Source organism: Eubalaena glacialis, chromosome 9 (genome assembly GCF_028564815.1).
Source record: "Eubalaena glacialis isolate mEubGla1 chromosome 9, mEubGla1.1.hap2.+ XY, whole genome shotgun sequence".
NCBI lineage: Eukaryota > Metazoa > Chordata > Mammalia > Artiodactyla > Balaenidae > Eubalaena > Eubalaena glacialis.
Genome location: NC_083724.1, coordinates 19,946,052 through 19,971,433, shown reverse-complemented (window position 1 = coordinate 19,971,433; position 25,382 = coordinate 19,946,052). Strand labels below are relative to the sequence as shown.

The following is a 25,382-nucleotide window of genomic DNA, read 5'->3' as shown; positions in this document are numbered from 1 at the left end:
ATGGTTATTTTTAGGCACTTCACCACAGGACAAAGACCATTGCTTAGATGAAGGAATCAACAATCTTTGAATGTTTCCCGGTTCACAGCTGGAGAATAAAGTTTCATTTTTAGATTAAGATAAAATTTCCAACTGGCTAGAATCATATTTCAGAATACTTATGACTTCACTTTTAGTAACTCACGGAATATATTTATCTTGTTGACTTAGGCATTTACGTCAAACAGCCTTGGCTCGGGGGCCAAGGAAGATTCCTACTGTTTAGAAATGCAGATGAATTTCTTTCCACATCATTTTGGCAACACCTGAGACAGACCACATTAAATTTTTCTTCCTGCAGGCAAGAGAATTTTATTGTGCACAGTCAGTTAAGCATGGAGTTACTTACATGGACGTTCTTAAAGGTTCTAGAATTCCTCACCCCTTGTCCTTCCCAACATCCATAAATTCCTTGTTGGAATGTGTCAGGAAGAGAGAGGAGCCAAGAAACAGCCTGAAGTGTAGATTTTTTCCGAGGATATCTGAGCCTTACACTTGATTGAGTCCAGCACCACCTGTGTCTTAAAAGAATTGAGCAAACACTGCCTGCCTAAGCAAAGCCCCTCCGAGCCCTGGGTGTTGGAATTGCAGCACTGAGAAGCACTTATCCATTTAGGTAGTATGGTGGCGTAGCTGGCACCCAGTTCAGATGCTTGTAGAGCCAGCAGTCATTTCAGAGTCCTGGGAATTAAGTCATTTTTAAAATCATTCATTCTTGCATTCAACAGAGATGAGTTGAATGAGTGTTAAGACCAGGCTATGGGGGCTTCCCTGGTGGTGCAGTGGTTGAGAATCTGCCTGCCAATGCAGGGGACATAGGTTCGAGCCCTGGTCCGGGAAGATCCCACATGCCGCGGAGCAACTAAGCCTGTGCACCACAACTACTGAGCGTGTGCTCTAGAGCCCGTGAGCCACAACTACTGAGCCTGCATGCTGCAACTACTGAAGCCCGCACGCCTAGAGCCCGTGCTCTGCAACAGAAGCCACCGCAATGAGAAGTCCATGCACGGCAACGAAGAGTAGCCCCCACTCGCCGCAACTAGAGAAAGCCTGCGTGCAGCAACGAAGACCCAACACAGCCAAAACCAAATTAAATAAATAAATTTATATATTAAAAAAAAAGACCAGGCTATGGGATAGATCAAGGGGTAGTGAGGTGTTTCAGAGACCAATGATGGTAAGTTCCTGTTCTCAATCAGTTCATAGTCCAGTAAAGGAAACAGACAGGTAAACAAATACTTATAGGGAAGAATGATGGATGCTAAAACTGACAAATCTCCAAGGAGAGTCTGTGCAATGTTTGTGAATATCTACTCTAGAATCAGCCAAATACTATGGATTCTGGTCCTGCCACTTGCTATTAGTTTGAATCGTATGGCATTGCCATTTTCATAGGTCAAATATGGTTGGATAGGGGCAACTTCATATAGCTCCATCTAGAAGCTTTGACCTTAGATGTGTAACATTGCCTCTCTGAGCCTCAGCTTTCTTGTCTGTAAAATGGCAACACTCATAAAAACCCCACAATAAAGTTCTTTCAACTGCAAGTGAGAAAAAAATGAGATCAAATGAGATAACACATGGAAATATTTAGGACAGTGCCTAACAGGAGGGAGGTCTTAGTAACTGGTGTATTGTTATTGTGTGATGATTTGTGTCTTTTGTTTGAATAAGGCAGTTCGTGGAAGGCTAGTCTCTGAAGGATGAGGGATTCCTAAGAGAATTTTGGGAAGCCCCCTTTTGCCCACTGTTGCTTTTTCCATAGAAGTGTAAAATTCTTAGTGTTTCAGTTTGTCAAGTGACAGAGACACTCTGAAATCCTTAGGAGAAGAGGAGGCTATGTCTATAGTCCTGGTTTTCCTCCTAGCCTACGTACTCTCATTCAGTAGCAAGAAAAACAAGCCTGTGAGCCCAGGGTGGAGCTCTTTTCTGGCAGGTCAGTCCCCTGGCCAAGAGGCGGTGCTGCTACTGGGATGGTTGTCCATGCTGCTCAGCCAGGTCTTTCTCCAGAACAGGCTGCCTGTGGTTTAGTTTTTCAAGACATTGCTTCTGACGGGAAATGTTTGGCTCAGTTTTTCAGTACTTTCGATAGACACAGACAGATATCGGATTACAGAATCAACATCAGACTTGAGCAGGCTTGGAATCAACTGTAGAAGATCGAGTCCAGGGGTGGCAAGCCTGTGGCACCCACATACATCCTTCCAGTGTACATGGCAGACATTGCTAATTGATGCCTACATGCTTCCATGCCCCCACCTGAGAGTTATTACGAATATATCGCTTCAGGCAGCCACATTGAATTGAGTAAAAGTAGTACATGACATGAAAGAGAATATCTGAACTGAAACACCCAGAGAGGGTCACCGGCTAATTAGTGGTAAAGCAAATATTAAAACCCAGATATCCTACCTTTTTTGTCAGTGAATTTGATTAAGGTTTATCTCTTCCCTGAAACCACTGCGAGGCCTTCAACAATAAGTGCATATGAAAGGTTTCTAGTAATTCTTAGTCTGTGGTCATTGTAATGGTCCCTAGAAAGAAATATCAGCAATGGGATCTTGGAGAGCATCTGTGTTAAGAGATGTCCAGATTTCTTTGTGCTATAGGGTTTCTTCAATTACCACCCACCCATCCATCCATCCATCCATCCATCCATCCAACTATGCATCTTTTCAGTACGTATTTATTAAATACCTAGCATATGCCAAGCCCTGAGTTAAGCATGAGGGATACAAAAATGAAGGGGATAAGCATGTTCTCTATTATCGAAAAGCTTACAGTTTCCCCTGTAAAGGTCACAAAATAGAATTGACTTTAAATCCATGTATTGTGGATTGAATATTTGTGGTATACTTAAGTGTCCCTGCACACTCTAAGCCAATAGCAGGCATACAAATGTTAAGGTTCTTTCAAGAGCTACCTGCTGTTTACTTACTATGTACTGCATGTTGGGAAAACAAGGCAGAGTAAGGACCTATTCTCTGTTTCCAGAAATCTCAGAAACTAGAACATACACAAGCAAGGTTCAGTAGCAGTGCTAGTCTGAATGAAGGAATTGAGAGAAGTGTCACTCTGAGCTTGGAAGTTCACGGAGAGCTTCCTGGAGGAGGAAGTGCTTAGGATCCCCAAATACTGATCGAAGAGGCCTTGGAAGATCAGGAAAAGATTGAAATAATAACAAGGATAATAAAAGTAATGAAGACATCATTACCTATCATTCATTCAGTGCTTAATTGCCAGAGCCTGTGCTAAGCATTTTAAATCTCCAATTTTAAATTCTTACAAAGTGATATGAGATGGTATCTTTATTATTTTGCAGATGAGGAAACCGAGGCATGGGATAATTAAGTGGCTTGTGCAAGTTCAGATATCCATTAATTAGTGGAGTTAGGATTTGAACGCAGGTCTATCAGAGTCCAAAGTAAGTGTTCTGAGCCACCACCTTATAAAGCCTTTTGTGCTGGAGGGCCAAGGAAAGGAGTTATGATTCAAGACCAGACCCAAGCTCTGTCTATATAACTTCCAAACAGTTGGCTCAAGAGGGAATACTATCAGTACTCTGGAATTAGGGCCTTAAGGAGCCAGATATCCTGTGAGTGCTATAGAGATGAAGCATGCTGACAGACACCTTGGAGAAGCTGTCAAAGCTCAGTTATCATTGAGGAAGGATTCCAGATGCCTTGAAGTCTCCTCAAAAAGCCCTTTTGCCATGTGAGCAGGCAAATCTCTCTGTCCTTCAACATACAGTTCAAAAAAAATAATACATTAGAAGTTTTCTCAGGTTACTTTGTCCCTCTTCTGAATTCTCTGAGTATTGATCTAATATTATTTTCATCACATGTCATTCTAAAAATGATTTGGGGTGGTTTTATCATGTATGTATATTTTCCTCTTTGAGAGCAATAAGCAAATTCTATCTTGTATTTACGTTAAACTGTAAGCAGTTCATCTTCACACAGTTAGACTGTATGTAGACTGTAAGCTCCACGAGGGCAGGAACCATATCTGAGTCATTCATCTCTTAATACCCAACACCAAGCACTCTAACCTGATCATAGTAAGTGTACAATATATTTATATTTGAATAAAATAAAGCTAAATATATTTTTTGATTTGAATTTACATATAGCTGGTGCTCATATTCATGGAATTAATGAATGAACAAATACTCTTATTTTCATGATGGCCTTAATGTAATTAGCTCTCCTGTGATCTCTTCTAAGGCAAGATGTATCAAGGAATTCATCATTGCCCCACTCCTGGAATTAGTTCATTTTTGCTTATTCAGCTCTTCAGTGAGTTTGTACTATGTCCCAGATGCCATAAGCACAGGGGTTACAAAAATGGCCAAGACAGAACTTACTCCTTCCTATGAGATTCTAGTCAACACCCCAAGAGTTCCTGAGAGCCCAGTACTGTCTGCTTTGAGACAAGCTTTGTGTCTGACTGAAGTATACTCAGCTGGACCTTTGGCAGGAGGTGGACTTCACCAGGCCTGTGAGATAGTCAGTGTAAAACTCTGGTTTCAGTGCAAGGGAAGCATCCTGGGTTGTTAGTCAGGAATCCTTCCAATTGCATTGTAGTGTTTTTTGTTTGTTAAATTTAGGTCACTCTCTTTCTCCTTTTGTATTCTGAATGTTCATTACTTATTTTTAAGCTCCTGGAGATTTGGGGCTCTCATGGGGCCATGTAGTAGAACATGCCATAGATTGAAGAGCTCTAAGAGGAGCCGTGGGCCACAGTTCTGCCAACCACTGTGGCAAGTCACATCCACTTTTGGGGCCTCGGATTCTCCTGTAACATAAGCAGTTGTTTATGGCTTCAGTTCTAGAGTCTCTTTCGTTCTAGTGACATGTGGTCCATTGCTGATTCAGCACTATTTCTGCTGAACTTAATTTTGGATTTCATTTTAGACCCAAGTCACGTGGCCGATATTAAGAACACCCCCGCTCCCCGCGCAGTACCGAGTGTTTCTTTCTTTAGTGTTTGCCTTAAGCATCAGTAGTGCTTCATGGTTTCCTCCCTCCCATCCCTCAAACATACGTTTCGTTACCAACCAAATTAAGCCCACAAATCTTAATCCATAAAATATTTCCACCCAGACACAGTAATGAGGTTCATATTTGTGGTTTAGTATACCTAAGAAAAGCTCAGATGAAATATGACTAGATCCACTGATACCTTCAGACCACAAACTGCCCTGGTGTGGTCTGGTTTCAATTTTTGAGATAAAAATTCTGCAGAGCACTTGCTTTCTCTCTTCTGTTTCTTTGCCTAGATGGAAAAGAAAATAAAAAAGTGGGCCTGACCAAGTGGCAATAATATAGGTTCCTGTAAAATTCTGGAAAATTGTTTCAGAAATAGATTTGAATTCATTTCCCAGTGAAACAATGACCTCCTCTCTTTTGGCCTTCATCCAGAATTTTAAGAAATCTAGTTGACTCTTTCACAAGTATTGGAACATGGATTCTTGAACTTTTGAACCAAGATTAAAAAATTAAAGAGATTTATCTAAGAAGGACAGGTTATAGATGGACTCATAATTCAACCCTAAAAAAAGAGATTTTCTGAAAAAGGCGGTATGACATGGTGGCCTTTGTGAAGCTGTTATCAGCCACCCAAGACCAGAGAAGGGGCACTGTGATGGGAGAGAGAAGAAATAGTCCTTAGAGTCAGGAAGGCCTGAAATCAAATCCTGTTTACCTGCTGGGAGCCTTGGACAAAGTCTTGCAACTTCTCTGAACTATGGCTTCTTTAAACTGTAAAATAGAGATCTTTCCAGATTTGTTGGAGACGGTGAATGTGATAAGGAGTTATAAATGCCTGGCATATTAATAATAAGTGCTACCCAGATGTTAGTATATATTCTCCTCCTCTCTCCTTTTCCTTCTTGTCCTCCCTTATCAGGAAGCTCTACAACACTGAACATATTTTAAAAAATAGACAATAATATTGTAGAGGTCACTCAAGTATTGGTTAAGAGGTTGGATTGGTTTGGGATGACAAGTTTCAGTTTATGTGTCAACTTCAATTAGCTGCTAATGGCTGCCTGGAGCTGCTTTGAGAAAGATTCTGTGGCCATGCTTGGACTCGAGGGGAAAGGTGTTGTGATGGATTAGCAATGTCTGCTATGGGTACAGAAGTGTTGGTATGTGTGCCAAATATTTGGCATAGCAAGACTAGATAGCTTTGGCAATCTTTTCCAACCCAATGTGCTGATATTTAAATGGATGGAATGCGGCTTGACTGATGCCTGGGTCTGAGGGAGCCAGATGGAGTCACTGACGGTTATAAAAGCCTGTATGAATCAACTTCAATAAAGTTTGACACATTTTGATGAAAGTTGACTCCTGAAATGAAAATATGCCTCTAAGACTGGAAGCAGGAAACTAGACACTCAGGGAAAGCTGAGACTAGTCCAGTAATTAATGTGTGTGACCCCAGGCAAGGCAAACATACTTTCATTGTCTACTTTTTCTTTCTCAAAAAGGGGCGATTTAAATGCTACAATAATAACTAACATTGATTGAACACATCTGCGCCAGGAACTGCTTTACGTATCTTAACGTGGATTATCTTACTGAATCTTCTTCAAGACCTCTGAGGTAACTACCTTTTTTCCCTCAGTTTACAAATGAGAAAAGGGAGGCTCGCACAGCTCAAGGTCACAGAGCTGAAAAGGAAGAGCAGGAATTTAATTTGGGTGGACTGACTCAGGAATCAGAGACCCCATTCCTAACCATCGGCTTTGCTGCCGTCCTTTAACGATGTCAGGGGGTGGTTTGCATGACTGAGTTAAAAGGCCGAATTTCAGAAGGACTCAGTGATCAGGGTCCAGAATGACTATCGGCAATGAAAGACCTTTATGACTTACAGAGAGAACAGGAGAAGCTGCGCATGAGCCTGAAAAATAGAGATTATTTTCAACCCTTGCCTTGGGCTTAATTTAGCTGGGTAACTTTAAGCAGCCTTTCCTAGGGTGTAAGTTACAACATGTTGTATTAATGCAAGGGGCAGAGATTACTAATTCAACATATTTGGAAAATGATATTTTGAACCAAATGTTATTTATACCAAACAAATTACCCAGCTTTCGTTACTTCAGGATTTTCTAGGGTCTTTAATATGTTTGTGTTTATCCGAAATCTCCAAGAAAGGGAGAGTTTATAGTGTTTCCCAAACTTACCTGATTATTCTGTGTTTGCAGTATGTCACAGGATTAGGTTTGATGGCACACAATGGGGAAAGTGCAGATTTGGAAGAAATCCTAGACCCTTTCCTCTTTCATTTCCTTATATGTTAGATGAGAGTAATGGTATACCCAACTATGCCTGGTCTGCGATAAGTGTGAGGCTCCAGGATGGAGCCTCTCTAGCAATTTAAAGTAAGAGTGAGGCAAATGGTTGATCATGTATCCTGTGCCTGGAACTTTAGGGATGCCATTTAACTTTGACACCAACGTTATGAGTTAGGAAGCACTGTTTGTATTTTACTGTTAAGAGAACTGAAGGCTTGAGAAGGTTAAATTAGTTGCCTAGTCAGTAATCATTTGACTCAGAATTAAGAACCCAGTCTAATTCCAAACCCTATGCTTTTTCTGCTATACCAAGTTATCTTTTGGAACAAGATTCATTGTTCAGTTTAAAAAATTAATATTTATGCAATGAACATCAGCAGGACATCCACCATCATTGACATAAAGAGAGTTATTGGATTTCTAAAATGGGACCGCTTGGGAAGGTGACGTTGGGGTTCACGTAACCATTTTAGTTACAGTTTTGAACTTGAAGGGAAGGCACGGAGCCAAATGTGCTACAATATCTATGTGTCAGGCAAATCTGTAAAGCCCCTGGAAACAGCCTATTCTCCGTGAGTCTGGCCTGGAGAGAAAGAAAGTGAGTAAGTGAGAGGGAGATAAAGTGAGAAGTAGCAGACGGGAGCTTAAAAATCTCTCCTTTATGGAAAATTGGGCATCATGCTATGTGCTGTCTAAAAATAAATGTATGGCTTCCAAGAAATTAGTTAAGACATGAGAGCATTTTAGAGGGTCTAGAAATTACAACTCTCATTTTTGAAAGAATGGACTTACATGAACAAACAAACAAATAAATAAATAAGGAAGCAGGGGTGGGGGAGGGAATCCCTTCTAGACAGGATGATTTAGTTCAGCATATGGCAGGAAAGTCAAGAAATTTAGCCCGAGAGCGATAAGTCAGAGGTAGTCAAGAGCAAATCGAGGCTGAATCATACAAATGAATAACTTTTCTATCATTTTTCTAAGCTTCCTTTAGGTATAGAGTTTGGCTTCATGTTTTTGGAGGAAGACTTACTAGATGAACCTTTATTTCTGCTTCAATCTCTTCATACATATAAGTATAATAATATACAACTTGCCAAGTTGTGATGATTGGAAATTACATACATAAATTTAACACACTGACTTGTGGGAGTCAGTAAACTTTTTCTTAAGTGACCAGACAGTAAATACGTTTGGCTTTGCAGCCAGATGGTCTGTCACAACCATTCAATTCTACAATAGTAGATAAAGTAGCCCTAAACATGACATAAACGAATGAGCATGGATGTGTTCCAATAAAACTTTATTTACAAAAATAGGCTGCCACCCCATGGTTTGCTGACACTTGCTGGAATATAGCAGTTAGTTAGTAAATGATGACCTTATTATAAAAGCAAATACAGATTGAAATGGACAGGAAGGAAACTAACATTTTGTTGAAAGCCTACTGCATGCCTGTTTAGTGCCAAGCCTTATGCCAGATGCTTTTTTATACATGTAATCATTTATCTTGTCATTTGTCATGACAACAGGTATCATTATGCCTATTTGGAAGTTAAATCTAGACTCAGGGAGGTTTTGCGACTGACATAAGAGGCAAAGGCAGCTTTTGGACCCTGATTTGTGACTCTAAAATGTGTGCTCTCAACTACTACACTGGGGTGACTCATCAAGCAACTTCCCGCAGTTCATATAAGGTGAAAACTTAAATGAGCACTTCTTGATAAAGAGAGGAGACACCTTCAGCTTCCATTTCCCAGAGCTTCAGCAGCAATCTGGTGGCTGTCCATGTGTAAGCGCAGAAATATTTGACCTCTGTCTTTCTCCCAGAGCCTCTGGCTGGACCTCAAGTTTCATACACTCGCCCCTTGGAGCATGCTTAAGCCAAGGTGTATTGTTTGCAAATGCTTATTAGATTCTAGGCAGATGTTGGCAAGTTTTATTTGGCTCGAGATGGAGTTCCAGAGTCTGCTGAAGACTGGCTGTGCTCACTGATCATCTTAGCCAAAAAGAGCTGCTAATTAGGGTGACGCTCTCCTTGTCTCTACCTCTGGAGCTAGGTTTTCCCACTCTGGGCATGCCCGTTTCAGCCCAAATGGTTTGCTTGGCTTTTTACCATAGATCTAGAGAGCAAATTTACAGTCCTTTTAAAACCTATGAAGCCCTGTGCTCCAGTGCAGAATTTACCGGACTATGTTCCAAGACGTTCTTAGGTAGATGTTCTGTGGACTAGGGTGTTTGTGTTCAAATAAGTTTGAGGGAACTGGATTAAACAAAGCTGAACACTAACTGCTGTAGGATTTCTCAGATCATGCACTCTTTTACCTCAAATCTCCCATTGGCTTCTAATCACACTCCGAATAAAATCCTAACTCCTCACCACTCCCTACTGAGCTCATTTCCTCATTTCATTCAGATCTCTGCTCAAAGGTCATCTCCATGTCTCATCCTAATTAAAAGAGCACGCCCCTCACCACCAGCCATTGACCGATCCCTTACCTCGTTTTAGATTTCTTCTTAGCAAGTATCTACCGGAGATTGTATTGTAAGTTTGATTCCTTTTTTATTGTCTACCTCTTTCACCGTTAAGCTCCATGAATAAAAGGGCCTTGCATGTCTTGTTTTCCATTGTATCTCTAGCCCTTAGAATTACATATTGAGTGAACATATGAGCTATGAATCTCTAAGAACAGGACACAGTGTCAAGTGTTCTCCACTCTTTTAGCCACAGAACACTTTTTTAGGTGCATCTCATGGGAAGGCTGTTCCACAGGACACATTTTTGGGAACTGCTTCTCTAGTGGAGTCTTATTGCTAAGAACTACTTCAACAACAGATAACAACAGCAGCAATAACAATAGAATACTGATATTGAGTGCATTTCTGTGCGAAGCAATGCACTTGCACTATGTCATTTAATCATCCCGATAACCTTATGGAGTAGGTGTTACTATTTTGCCTTTAATACAGATGAAGAAAATGAGGCTTAGAGCAAATAGCAAGCTCTCAAACCCAGAGCTTTCTGATGCCAGAGCCATACTCTTAACCATTACCCAATCCTTTTCCTGGGCTGTGAATTTCTCCGTGCCCTAAGGTAGAGAACTCCTTATCTTCATCCCTCCTTTACCCTCTCCTTCCTCCCACTAGTTGTAGACAGATCTTTGTTATAACTGCCAGATTTTCCGCCGTCTCGTGTGACTCAGCCTCAAATTCCCCAGACGGGCCTCCTCTGTCCTTGGTACTGGTTTTTCAAAATTCCAGGCAGTTCAAACTTTGATCCTAGGGGCCACCTCTGAAAGTAAGGGCATTCCTTGAAGTCTGCATCCTGAGATGGTTTCCTGTCTCAGGGCTGGGCTGCCTTTCCCCGTCACGCATTATGACAGCACTTTGCACAGCTGAGAGCCTAGAGGGCTAGGCATGAAAACAATGTCAAGTTCCGGGCTTTCTGAACAAACTCTAGTGAGGAAGGGGAAGTCCAAATCTAGGACACAGCAAGGACTCCTGCCCGTTTTTGAAGACAATGGGTTTTATTCCAGTTGTACTTGACTTTAGATAAACTAGATACAAATTCTCCTTTTTAAAACTTTATTGGCAGGAGGAGTTGGCCTGTGAGCAGACAGGCAATTCTAGAATGATGACGTGATGAGAGACACACATGGGGTGGGAAGGGGTGACATGAAGGGCCATCTACTCTGCTGCAGGAGGTAGATCCTGAACTGAAGAGGGATATGAGTAGGTGAAACCACAGGGAAAGACATTCTAGGAAGGAAGGAATGGCATTTGGAAGGGCATAAAAAGCATGAAATGGTTGGTGTGGAAAGCATGAATGAGAGCTGAAGTTACAAGGTCTGTTTGGAGACCAGGGCCAGATCATGGAGAAAACTGAATGCCAGGCTGGGGATTTGAATTCTTCCTATGGCCAAAAGAGAACCATTTGGAAAACTTTATGCCTAGGAACGTTGATTTCTACAACCCAACATTGAGGGACAGATTGGAAGGGAAGGCTGGCGGATGGGGAGTAGTGGGGAAACTGTTACAGTGGTCCATCTGTGAGATGCCGCAGCCTGAACTAGCCTGATGATGGGGAGGGTGAGAGGCAGTGAACTGTTTTACTTGTCAAGGCAGTAGAGTCCGCAGGTTTGGTGTATGATGAGGTAGTAACCAAAAGTTGGAAAAGGAGAGGGAATTAATCCTAGAGCGTCGTCTTCATTGTAATATCTGCTAAGAGAGGAATAGGTTGTGGAGGGGGGAACAATGGGTGAGTTTCAGTTTTGGTCCCTTTGAATTGTCTTGCCCTTGAATAAAATACATTTGAAGTCATTGCCTTGGAAGATCCTACTCTGGGGTTATATTCAAGAGGAATCATGGCTCCCCAGTGAACTATGACATCTAATGCAAGATACCTGGCTCCACCTCATAAATGGATAAGAAGCTTAAAGAAGACACAGTCCACCCTAGTGGTTGCCATAAGTACCAACTGCTAATCAATACGAGTGCAGTTGGGTTGGATGAACTGATTGATAAGAAGTTGTCAGAATCGGTGACAGTGGAGTGCTGGAGGCAATAGCAGGCAAATTCTAAGATTGGCGCCACCGATCCTACCTCCTGATAGTCACATCTTTGTGTAATTCCTTCTCCTTGAGTGTGGGATGGCTCAGAGGCTTGTTTCTTCCCAATAGAATATGGCTAAGGTAATGGGATGTCACGTCCACCATCAGGCTACTCAAGATTGTGATATCTGTCTTGTTTGCAAGCTCTCTCTCTCTCTCTCTCTCTGGCTTTGATGAAGCAAATGGCTATGTTGGAGAGGCCCATGTGGCAATAAACTGAGGGTGGCCTCAGGCCAACGGCCAGCAAGGAATTGAATCCAGCCAACAACCACACAAGTGAGCTTGGAAGCTAATCATTCCCCTGTTGAGCCTTCAGATGAGACCCCAATCCTGGCCAACTCTGTGATTGTAGCCTCATGAGAGAACATGAAGCAGGACATCCATCTAAGCTGTGCTTGGAATCCTGACCTACAGAAACTGTAGGGTAATTAATGTGTGTAGTTCTAAATGATCAAGTTTTGTGGGAATTTGTTGTGCAACGATAGATCACTAATACAGAGGACTCCTTGGCTCAGTTCATGGGTGCTAAAGCTGTTCAGAGAATAAAACTCTGCTAATTTTTCCTTTCTAAAGAATGTATTAACTCTGATATTTTTTACATTGCCCCCATCTTCTAAGAGCACAAGAGAAGACCTAGGACTCAGTGCTGATCCTTTTGCCAAATGGCATGAGATCTTAGAAGGACTTTTCCCTTCTCTGTGTCTCTGTGTCACCATCTTTAAAATGAGGGAAGACAAACTAGGCCAGCAGTTTCCAAAACTTTTTTTTTTTTTTTTGGCCACAGAACTCTTTCATCAAATGACATTTCACGAGGAGGCTCAGTGCATAAAACAGATAAAAGAGGAGGGGCTTTAGTTGAAATGAGGTTGAGTGCTTGGCCTCCCCATCTCTCCACAGCAGCCCCCTAATACCTCGGAAGAGCCTTTTAAATCTAGTCTCCAAGCTCCTGGCTTGGAGGTTACCAATGAGCCCTTTCAGTTTCAACATTCTCTGGGTTGAAGGGAATTTTTTTTAAACACCCTACCTATAAATTGGAGCATTCTTCTGTGACATCTCCGCATAGAGCTACCTCTTTGTGACCATCCCAGGACCCAGGGCATAAGTGCCTCGGAGAGCAGGCCACTTCCTTGGGGGCAGCACTAAAGGTGTCTCTGCCCACCATGAGCCACGTCCCCAGCAGGTGGGTTCCTTCTGTTACATCAGAGCTCCTTAGGTATTTGCCTCTACTGGACTGTCTCTTCCCTAGCTGGAAAGTCATGGCTTCCTCGTCTGGTTGTACTCACGGGCTTTATTATTGTTGTTGTTGTTGTTTTGTATCTTGGTGCCTACCCTGGATGCAGTGTTCCTGAGGGTCTCTGGCTGGCAGGGAGTCCAGTGCTGCTCTAGGTTCTCTTGCGCTGGCTGCGGTGTGTCGCTTCTGCAGTGAGGTTACGCATGGGCATATTGCATGAAGTGCCTAGCAGAGTTCCCCAGGGCACTGCTATTAGCCAGGCTTTCCCTGTGCGGCATCCGTAGGCATAGAGCTTTGAACCAAAATATACTGACTTGCACTCAATATTCAGTCTGCCATCTTTTTTTCTACCTACCAAATATTTTACCCGGAACACATCCCTGGGTGATTAAATTTAAGCTCTCCAAAGTATCCCCTTGCCTAATGTCTATCACTGGCAATTCTCGTATTTGTTTTAAGCATCACCCTCTCTACTGAACCACCCTTTAAAAATGTGACTCTTCCTCTAGCAAGTAGCCTGCTACCTCTAACCTCTTTTCTCATCTGGAAAATGGGAATAATACCTGAATACCCAATGACACAGCGGAAGAAGTGCAATTCTGGGAGTTAGGCAGTTTGGGGAGTGCCTGGAGAGGAATCCCAACGCCACCACTTTCTGCTTTGTGCAAGTGACAACCTTTTGTGGCCTCAGTTTACTTAACTGTGAAATAATATTTGGTTGCTGGGAAAATCTGAGAGTGATGCACAGAAAAGTTATTTTATACATTTATAAATTCCTGAGAATCCTGCTTTATTAAAACTATCTGGCACGTGAAAATGCTTCATTCACCATAGGACACAGTTCAGAAGCCAAGCGGTGTTGCGCTATTGTTCATTTCCGTGAGGACAGCAGAGTTTCTTCAACAATACCTTTCTGAGGGCCTGATACCTGCCAGCAGGTAGCTAACCTCTGGGGAGAATGAGCTCCAGCACACAGGGTTCCTGCCTCACTGATGATCTTGGCCTCAGTGGCGTGCAGTCAGGTGGGGCAGGGGAGGACATCATCAGTGCAGTTATGATGTGCAGAGGTCAGTGGGGGGAAGCGCAGAGCCTCTGCAGGAACTGTCAGAGGGGTGTGTAAGCCCGTCTGCAGGGCAAGCACTTGCTTATCTGTGCGTCCATGCTTCACGTCTCAGGCTGGCAGGAGGGCTTCACCCTCCTGCAGCTTCCACCCCAGCAGGGGAAACATATTCCACTTGAAATCATACACTACTTATTTAATTACAGTTTCTGCAGGAAGTGGGCCCTGAAGGAGCAAGTTGGAGAGAGCAGCAGTGGCCACCTGCTGAAGATAACACTAGGGTCTGAAAGACACGCCTCTGACTCTTTCCGGGCTCTGCTCTGTCTAGCCCCGTCTGTTGTCAGAGATGAACAGAATTTCAGTGTGGAGCGTGACGGTTATAACCACTTGCTCAGGACTTGGAAGTGGGTTTGAGTTCTGGCTCCGGCAATCACCCTCTGAGCGGCCTTGGGGAAGCTACTTAAACTTTTCCAGCCCCAGGTCCCCTAGGTTTGAGTTGGTGGGGGCAGTTACCCTTGCTGGAAGCAATTGTTGCTGATTAAATGGCACAATGCCTGTAGAGTACTCAGTAAATATTAGTTATTGCCATCATCCCCTCAGCCCCTCCCTGAAAAACGTTTTAGACACGTTCATGTAGAAGTCAGTAGCAGCCAACTCACCTCCTCCAGGGTAAGAGTTGGTCAGTGGTTAATTCTGAAACAAGCTGTCTACTTTCAGAGTTTATGAAATATCTCTAGCTGTTGAGATAGGGGAAGTTAAAGGACCAACCAAAGCTATTTGAGTTACCATGGCTGCATAATTAAGGGCCTGTGAATTTCAGGATATTTCAAAAAAAAAAATCTGAGACAACTTGGCGTGAAATGATTTTTTTTCATTTTCACTCACAAACAGACTAAAAATACACATGGAAGGGATTTTCCATTCACAATCTGCTTTCAGTGTGGGCATTTGAATTTTTTTCCGTGGTGGAGGGTCAAAGGGAGTGATGAAGTGTTGAACTTAGGTTGTTGCTAAAGTTAAGAAGAGGTGGGAAAAATGAGACAACAGAGGAGGAAACAGAACAAGGCTTCAGGGCAGAACTGAAAAAAATAGTCTGGTCACCAGGGTTAGAATCAGGTAGGCGCATAGGCTTTTCTCCTCTGCAAAGAAGGTCATAGGGTGTGTAGAACCCCTTATGGTAGGTAAGGCCACCACTCTTTGTCTCGGATGGAATTATTGCCTATCGTTTGCAGGAGTTTGGAGGGGTTTCCTTCTTGGAAAGGAGCCTTCATCTAATGCTTCCCACATGTTGAAGGTGTTCGTACTAGCCTGGGATTAAATTCAAGGGGATTCCGTGTGATGTTAAAGTGAGAAGTGATTGAACCATAACCCAGGGGGACTTGTGGCTCAGAGCTTACAACCATTTCCTGGCCATCCTGGGATTCACTGCCCCGAGGCTGGGCACCCTGATTTCAATTTATCTCCCAATCAGCTCTTTTAAAACCAGATGTTCCGTTCACCTGGCTTTTAGAGAGGGTGCAGGCACAGGTACAGCCCTGCTTTCCCAGTCAGAGCTCTCACCTGTCAAGCTCGGCCAAGGGTGGGATGAAACTCAGCAGTGATGACCTGACCGCTGCCTCTAGTGTCATTCTTCTCTCTCTCGGGGCTTGAAATTTGAACGTTTCTGTTTCCAGGCAGTGAATTTTACCACCATGAGCTGACCTTTTCTGAGCACCATGAAAAGTGATATACACAGGGCTATTCTGCAAAATCAATACACACCAATGCCAGCTGAGGGCTTCTCTGCCATCTCGGCCAGCCACCGAAAGACATCGTTCAAGGTCCCGTAGAGGTCCGCCCAGCCTGACATCAGGAGACAATGCAGCATAAGGGAAAGAAGAGTAGGGTTTTGGTCCACAAGTTTGGGTTCAAAGCCAACTCTGCTTCCCTCTTATGGAAATCCTCAGACGCATCATTTCACCTCCTTGGGCCTTGATTTCTCTGGCCATAAAATGGGGCTAGTAATTTATAACTTGCGGTGTGAGAGTGAGAATTTGATGAGAAACCATAGGCAAACCATCCTATCACATATGTGATTATGTAGTTAACCTTCCACGTTAACAATTTAGAGTGTGTGTGTGTGTGTGTGTGCGTGTATTATCATCACAGAGGGGTTGTGTATTGAGTCAACTAAATGTTTGTTCCCTACTCTCTGCATTTCAAACTGCCGTGACTTCAGCATGACTTACGTATGAAGCCAGCTGGATATGTTTTCCTACAAGAAAACATGGCTGTTTGTAGAAATCCAGGGGGAAGGAGAGAATAGGTGTTCATAGTCCCTTGTGAGCATTAGAAAGGGTAAGATTAGGGGGATATGTTTTTCATTCCGTCAGCTTGAATTCCCTTTCCAAATTCCATTCTGGTTATATGATCAGGCTACCGCTGCATTTATGGGTGGCCACAGTCTGGCTGGAGGGGCGGATTTACTCAGAAAGAACGTTTTCTTCCCTTCTAAAGGCAGTTCAAGAAGCAGCAGCATTCACAAGGAACGTGGCGGAATGGGCCCTGATTTGGGGGTCATGGGGACCTGGGTCTGAAAACCAGCTCCATCCCTCTGAGTTCTGTTTTTCATCCTCTCTGCTTTTCAACCTTTGTCAAATAGGTATGGTCCCTTTCTCAGAGACATGTGGATATTTAGTGAGATGAGGTATACAAAGATTTAGAGCGTGGGTTCTCCGTATGTTTTGTCTATTGCCATCATTACAATTAATTGAAAGAATCAGCCTTTGCTAAGCATTTTAAACTCCCCACATATATGTCTGTCTACCGTACTACTTGGGAAATTGCTCGGACTTCCACTGGACATGGAGGGGCACAAATCCTTGTCAAAGTGCAAAATTGCAGCCTGAATGCACACCACCTGGCTTCATGATTTTTAACTGTGTTTTGTGTGTTCAGGATTCTGTGGAAATGTCCCAGAGGCTGGGAGCCATGGGGTGAGTTTTAGACCCTCCACCCCCTGCTTCAATCAAATCAGGCCCACATTTACCTGCCATATATTAGGGTCTTGCCAATTCATTTCGATTTCATTTAATGAATATTTCCACTGCTAAAAGTAACTTTGAAAACCACTGTCTTAGAACATTAATCTTGGACAAGTCCTAGTAAATTGATAAGCAGGAAAACCAAGGAAAATCTCCATTTATTGAGCTCCTACTATGTGCCAGGTTCTGTGCGAAGTTTGATATACATATTATCTCACTTGAGTGTCACAAACACCCTATGAGCTATAGATGGTCATCCTCTTTATATGGATGACAAAGCTGCCGGCTGGAAAGTTGGTCACTTTGGGCGGGGGAGGCAGTTAGTGGGAGACGAGATAAGGAAGCTAGGTTTTGCAAAGCATAGAAAAAAATAATCTTTAACAACTGTAGAGTTTGGCAACCCCCCTCTCAATTCTTCTCCAATTCACATTGTTTGAGCAAATCAGAGAATATTCATATTCACTTTCTTTCCCCAAATGCCATCACCTCCCTGCAACGCACAGGTTCAAAGCACACTCACTCCGTCTCCTGCAAAGGGCTGGATGCACACAAGGCTAGCAAACATTCCACAGGTTTCAGTAGCCCCGAACAAAGCTCTCCCCACTCCTGAGTTGGCCTTGCCACACTGCAGGACGAGGCAGGAAGCTGGCTGGGGTGGGCAGCAGGTTTTATTTCTAAAGCATATATGGGAAAACTCCATAAAAAAGGGGGAAAGGGTTCACAAAAACATGAAAAAGAGGTGTTCATTCTTCAAATGGGGCTCCCTGTCCCGCTCTCCCTCTGGACGGAACGCATTTCCAAAGATTCCCCCGGCAGCATGGTACTTTATAGCCGAGACAGCTTCAGAATCTGCAAATGCCCAAACTCAAACATTTACATCCAACCCAGGCTTCTCCCTTTTCTCCCAACCTGTGCTAACATAACCTCCAGCTTGTAAAATACAGCCAAGAATCTGACCTGCCAGGTAGTGAGATGCCCTCAGACCTGGTGAGATAAAAAGACAGGGAGCGGGGGTATGGGGGGTGAGGAACACACAAGAAACAATCCAAGATTGGCTAAGTGCCTCTTTTAACTTCCAAAGTGGTAGCAGTTTGGGGCAATGACAGCGACTACCCAAACTTCCAGTTCTTGAGCCCTCGCTCTTCCAATCTCTTTATATTTCATTTTCTCATAATGACAACAGAAGTTATTGTCCCCATTTTAGAGAAGTGAAAACTGAGGCTCGAAGAGGTCACATATTTTCATCAGGGTCACGTGTGTGGTGGTGGTGGTGGTGGGGACACTAAAAGGATCCCTGGCTTCAAAACCCAAGTTCCTAATCCCCTTACAGCACTGCTGGGAACAAGAAACCCCTGTGTTCCTTCCACAGTCGGCCAGGGGAGGTGTGCTTCCCATCCCTAGGGGCAGTTGTTTCTCAGGGCTTTCTGCGATGAGAGATGAGGACGGAGTGGTGATTCTAGAAAAATAGGGGATACTGCTGGCTCTAAGCACCCCAGACATGCCCAGGTACCCAGCCCAGGGATCAGTGAATCAGGAGGCATCCATGGGGAGTCCCCCGGCCCTTCAGAACAGAAACCAGTGTCCGCCACTCCCGTCTCCTAGTCTGCACTTGTCCACCTGGCCCTAGGAGTTACCTTCTCTGTTCTGTCCCCCAGCCCTCATCCCTTTCCACGTCTGACTACAAGGTGGATATTGTGGAACACGGGGATGGATACACAGCTCTTTGTAAACTGTAAGGTAAGGGCTGTTGAGATGTAAAATTTTATTGTTCTTCTACCATCGTCTATCAATCTCCCCCAACCCACCCCAAAGTAAGGCCATGAGCAAACTCCACTTTCAAACTCTACTTCCTTAACCCTCAAACAAAAATATTCACAGGTGAATCAGCCCGGTAGGGAGTTAAGAGTAAATTCTTACTTTCCCTCAGAAGAAGGACAGAGATAAAAACTTCCTAAAAAGTTCCTTGCACGTGGAACTATTCATAGAACTAAAACAAGCAGACAGAAATCTACCAGACTGGAAGGGGGCAAGTAGAAAACAAGTCAAGGTGCATCCGATCACAGCAAATACCCCATTTTGCCAGCAGCCAAGATAAAGCAAAAGTTTTATAATTAGGACACCACAACCTATTTGCTCCCGGAAATGCAGACAGTGTATCACATCTTTGGAAATGGGGTGAAGCAGACTTACCTTTTTGGAGTTAGGAAAGACCTAGATCCTTGAGTGAACCAGCTCCATGGAATAAGTACCTGGACGTGAACAGCCGGGCTCCCGGTGCGCTGCCCCAGTGTCACCCCGAGCCTGCTGTCTTTGTGTGGAGGACAGGCGGGGGGGCGTGTGTCTGCGCGAGCGGGAGAGCTTGTGACAGTAGGCAGGCTGTGGCCAGTGCAGCCAGCTTTGGCTGGCTTATATAGCGAGCTCCTTCCTCTGTAATGGGACGCCTCGCCTCCAGACATCCTTTCCCACTTTTTCAGTTGGTGAATTAAAGGAACAGCCCTCCCAGCGGAACGGGGTTAGCTCATGAAAGACGCACTCACTCCCTGCTCTCTGCCAGGAAAAGAACCTATTTGCATACAATTTATAGCAAAAGTAGGAATTCCCTCTCCCCTCGCCTCCTGCCCCTGACTGGGAGCAGCTGTTAGTAAAGAGTGGTTTTTGCTTTGCTCCGCAAACGGTTTTTCTAACTGTGAGACAGAAGCCCAGGGAGCGAGAGGGAGAAGACTCAGCAGCTCCGGCTCTCTCACCAGGCAGGCTGGAAACATGGAAACGAGACCGGGGGCTAGCCCGCCCGGGCGCTGGGCAGCAGCTGCTCAGTGGCACCTCGGAGAGGGCAGAGGGGCTGAGCCGAATTCCTGGAAAGAGGAGATAAAGCCTTTCGAAAGCCTGGGGTGTTTGGGGTTTCTCAGGGCCAGCAGAGAGATAAGGGATTAGTTCTCAGCAGGTGGGGAAAGCACTGGCAACACAGATCAGTCCGGAGTCTCTTTTGGGGAGACAGCCACAGTCGTGTCCAGCTGCCTGGAGGCGGTATTATCCCAGCCCCGGTGCACTACAGGGGAGCAGCTTTTTGACACTGAACATGCCCTGTGCCTGGTCCTGTCTTCTAAACTGCCTCTCCTAAAGAAAGGTCTCCGAGGTTTCTTCTCAATGCTGAAAGGTGCCCACCATAAGAAAAAAAAGTAACAAGTTAATCTTTGAAACATAAGCTGCGCCTTTGCTCTCCAGCCTGCTGTGGATTCTTTCCAAGCTCTGAGTCATCGGTGAGTTTGGTGGTTAGCATGCATTGGGTACCCTCAGGGCACACACAGGCATGGGAGGGAGGGGGGGAAGAGGCCAGGCCAGGGCACCCACGCTTGAGCTTGTCACAGCACTTAGTACTTTTTGGGATCCTGGAGGGAAATGAGGCATCATGTAACCTGTAGCTACCGCTGGACCCTCCTTTATTAAGTCTATATTAGGTGCCACGCAAGGTACTTTATAGACGTTATTTCATTACATCCTCACAACCAGAAAGTGTGATAGGCACATGTGCTGTCCCCTTTTTACAGACGAAGAAACTGAAGTTCAGAGAAGTAATGGAAGCTCACTGAGGGAATACACCTGGGGAGCATTTAAATGACAACACTGGGCTCCACAGTTCTTTCTATTACACATTACTGCCCAGGAACATTGTAAGATGATATTTAAACAATGTTTTATGCCCTATTAGATTGTAACACTGCTTCTATAAAAATCACTGCCATATTTGTATATGGAAGATATGTTTCTTTGTTCCATAGAGCTAATTCAGAGATCCTTGATTTTTTAAAAAATCAAGTATGAATAACAGAGGTTTCAATTATCTGCCTCTTTTCAGTACTGAATGGTATCACCCCCATACTTATTACTATTGCTGTGGGCCTCAGTTTCCCAATCTGAAAAAAGTGGGACAAGATTAGGTCATCCCTATGGTCTCTCTGGCCCCAGGATCCTAGGATTCTCTGCTTAAGTGACCCTCCCAGACAACAAGAAAGCCCATAAATAGTCATGTCATAAGACAACTCATTTGGACTTACAAACTGTTTTGGCTGATTCAAATGTTGGTTGTTTTGGAAGTTTTTAACTCTGTGTTTTAGCTAAAGCATATTGTAGTAGCATGAGGCCGTGTCTTTTTACCGGTAGTGAGTGATTCCATTTCTCTTGGCTTCTCAAAGTCTACTGAGTTTATCTCCTGGGTTAGGGAATAGAAATATTAGAATAGTATATTATACATGTCATATGGCATATAGACTACATTTACATATAATGCATAATCAATACATATTTGCAGTCGTATGTATATTTAAATGGAATAAGAGTACGTGCTAGAAAGCTGGGTGATAACATATGGCTTCTTCTGGGAACCTCCCAAACCCAGCCCCCCATCCTTGTAGTATTCCTACTACAAGTGGCTTAGCCAATCACAGGGAAAACAAAGCCAAATATGACCAGGCTGGCCCTCAAGGCAGGAAACAGGCCAGTGGAACAAACAAACAAGAATATTATTAAGCGTTAAGTTAACTATCATAGAAGTATATTCCAGAGATGATTAGCTTTATTTGTGTATTTTTAGCAGAGGCTGCTTGTAAAAGGAGTTTTCTCCAAAACCTATTGGCATCTTAAGCCATACCTTGGCCTTTAAGTAAGAGGAGCCCAGATAAGGCACTTGTTTTCATCTATCTCTGGACTTTTTTCAGCCTCCCTTCCAGGCAAATGGGTCTGCGTACACCTTGTGCTCTCCAATACCTGAACCTTTGCTAACGCTGTGCTCTACCTGGAATCTTCACCTCCACCTTCTCACATCCACTTGGCATCCAATTCTGATCTAACTTCACCATGTTGCTTCCTAGATGTCTTCCACAAGAAATGCTTCCATGCATGTTGTAACTCTGTTAGGACATTCATTGCCTCTACATGGTATAATTATACGTATGTCTTGTTTTTCTTCCTACATGCTAGGCCTCCAGAGGGCAGTGATCACACCTGCTTTTCCTTGCCTAGCACAGAGCCTTGCGTATTGTAGGAGCTCAGTAAATGTTTATTGAATGAAAGAAGTAATGGAGGAACAAGTGAATGTTTGACATGCTGTGCTTTATAATTAAATTCTTCTTTTTTCACCCTTAGAACATAAGGGGGAAACTAGATTCCCCAACACATCCATTTCACAGGTGAGGAGAGGGGGCCCAGAGCAGAGAAATGACTTACCCAAGGCCACCTCGGCTGCTTTCCATCAAGATGGTCCTCAAGGTCAGAACTGAGCAACCAAACCACATTAGACATTACAGCGGAGGTTGCTTATGGAATCAATACCCATTCATCCTCCTGTCTGGCAGAGGCTGCACCTCTTGGCATCCGGTGTCTTATGGTGGCCCTCTGCTCAGTACGGTAAACACTTTTCCCCAAAGCTGTGTATTCCCTCTGTAACCTGCGTTAAGTCCTGAGATCCTTTGACTCACTTGCATTCATCACGGCAGCCTGCGCGCACACCAGTAAACATGACCAAAACCAGCCCCTCAGCCCTTCCACAGCTCCAGACCTTCCAACTTAGCAGGAAGGTGAAAGGGCAGAGTGAATGCTTGTGAACTCCACCTCTGCACGGAGTTCTCGGCCAAAGCCTGGTTTTGTCGTTGCTCGTTTGCTATCCTCATTCACAGGTTGCCAGAGGACGACGTGGTTTGGAGGCCCGAGGGAGTGTGGAGGTTCACCTCAGGTGAGATCACTCTCCTTACCTTGAAGGTCTGTTAGATGCAATACTTTTTTTTCTTTCCCGAGATAGATCAGCCAGGGAGTAGAATATCGGCCAGGACGGACACTCTCTGGGGAAGCTGAGCGTCCATTTCTTTGAGAAGTCTAGCATTTACTTCCCACGGGACCCCTTGATTTCCAGCCCGCCCCCCCCCTTGCTTACCCACTGCTCCCAACCTCTTCCTCCTCTTCTTGGGATTCATCCAGTGTGCTAACTTGCGTCCAAAATTCCCATGTGACTCTATATTTGCCAGAAATCTCTCCCAAAGCAATGAAGGAGCTCGGGTCCAACACAGTGGGCTAGTCATTCAATTAGATGCATTTGTTTAGGGTCAAGTTTCCCCGACTTGCTGTCTGCAAGGCTTTGTTCAGTGCTCTTCTTCTCCATCTCTTCTCACTTCTCCTTAGACAACAAAGGACAAAAAAGCTCAAAGACGTCATTGGTCATTGAATGAGTGGCAAGATAGAGGAGAGCTTCCCTGCCGGCTGGAATAGGGTGAATCAACCAATAAGTAGGCTCTCTGGTCAGCGTGGAAAAGTGGAAAGAACTTTGGTTTACAGTAGGTTTGAGTCATGAGGATGCATAACTTACTGTGTGACTTTGGGCAAATCTCTTCTCTTCTCTGGCTCTTGGTGTACTGGTTACAAAATGAACGATTCCTAAGGATCTTAGCAACTTAAAAATGCTAAGTAAAAAAATCAAAAGAATAATTTAGAGACCTCTAAGCCTTTGTACATTCCCAGTCCCTAGAATAACCCTCCCTGGACTTTATCCTCATGGCAAGTTCCTATATTATTTTCAAGATTTACTTCTAAGACAGTTTCCACAACCTTACATTCAGAGAGAAGGGCACCTCATCCATGCTCACCCAGACTTCCATTTTTTATTTTTAGCACACTGTATAATTGCCTTTTTAGCTCATTAGGCCATGAACGCTTTGAGGGTAGGCACTGTCACTTTTCACGTGCTTACTAACAGATCTGTTTAGAGCCAGTGTCTGTTTATTGTTGGCGCCTGTGCCATGCCACTAGTTAATTATTTTTAATCTCGTTCCTGCATATCACGGTTTTTAGAATGGCATGTGATCTGTGGCAGAATTTAGGTAAACCATAAAACTTCCTTGAAATGATTTATTAGATGATTAGAGTGTTTATTGTTATCACTGATTTACTCACCCAATTCCCCAAAGGGACTGTGAGAGTTCCCTGGGGCCAAGAACTGTGCCTTCCTTCTCAAAGCACCGGGAAGCCAATTAATGTTCCCATGAAATGAGTGATTGGCCGAATGATGGGGAAGATGGAAAAGGCATAAGACTGGCACAAGCAGTTTTGGGTTCCAATCATCTTGACCATTTACAAGGTGAATTATCTTGAGAAAATCGTATCTCTTCTCTGAAACTCAGATTCCTCATTCGTGAGACAGATAAAAAATCCCTACCTCGAGTACCTCCCAGAGTTGGTGTGAAGACCAAGTAAGAGAGTGGAAGAGAAAGTGCTCAGTAACCTGTGATGCCTTATGCAGATTTTTTTGATGATGAATGATCCCATCCGCCCCAAATTGCAGTCAAAAGCTCACACTTGGCGCGGCTGTGTTGTGCATGAATCCCAGCTTCCACCTAAAGTATTTCTGGGCTCTGCAGGGGTTAGCAGGGGAGAGAAGGGAGTTGAAACCACCAGGTGCTGTCTTGTTTGCTAACACTTTCTAAGGATGACCTCTTAGCTGGAGCCAAAGGGGAAGAGGGAAGGGTTCAAACGATGAGCATTGACCAGTGCTGAGTTGGAAGGTCTGGAGTTGTAGAAGAGCTGAGGGGATGGTTTTGGTCATGTTTACTGGTGTGCACGCAGGCTGCTGTGATGAATATGAGTAGTCAAAGGATCTCAGGACTTAACGCAGGTTGCAGAGGGAATACACAGCTTTGAAGCCAAGGCAGATTGAATTTTTTTTTGACTGATTTGTCACAACTGAGTTAGATACTTGTGAGGATGTTTAATTTGTCCCTTTTCTTTATTTCTCTTCTTGGTTTTTCTTAGATTTCTTTTGTGGACAAAGATGGATAAGAGTGGCTCACATTGACTGAGTTGTTCCTGTTAGGCACTTTTTAAGTAGTTTGCATATATGAAGTTCAGCGATCTATACAGTGAGCCCATTGGGTTGATACTATCATTATTCCCATTTTGCAGATGGGAGCGGTGAGGAACAGAGAGCTTAAGTAAATTGTCCGAGTCACGTGAGTAATAAATGACAGCAAGAAGATCCAAACCCAGGCTGTGGGCTGTATCCCCAACCTCCTGTGATTGGGGGTGATTCCTCATGTACTTAATTTAACAGGTACCCAAAGGCAAAAATGACATTCTTGGA

The 25,382-nt window shown here is 43.9% G+C and overlaps 1 protein-coding gene across 3 annotated transcripts in view; it reads right to left on the bottom strand.

The window, feature by feature from the left end:
- TNC (tenascin C) overlaps positions 1 to 19,676 on the bottom strand; it is a 91,404-nt gene extending 71,728 nt beyond the window's left edge. Inside the window, exon 1 of one of the 3 annotated variants that reach the window (XM_061200036.1) lies at positions 19,454 to 19,676. The gene's annotated coding sequence lies outside the window, so the exon portion shown is untranslated. The remainder of the gene's footprint in view (positions 1 to 19,453) is intronic. The other 2 variants (XM_061200038.1, XM_061200037.1) reach the window with 2 other exon arrangements.
- Positions 19,677 to 25,382: the final 5,706 nt, after the last annotated feature.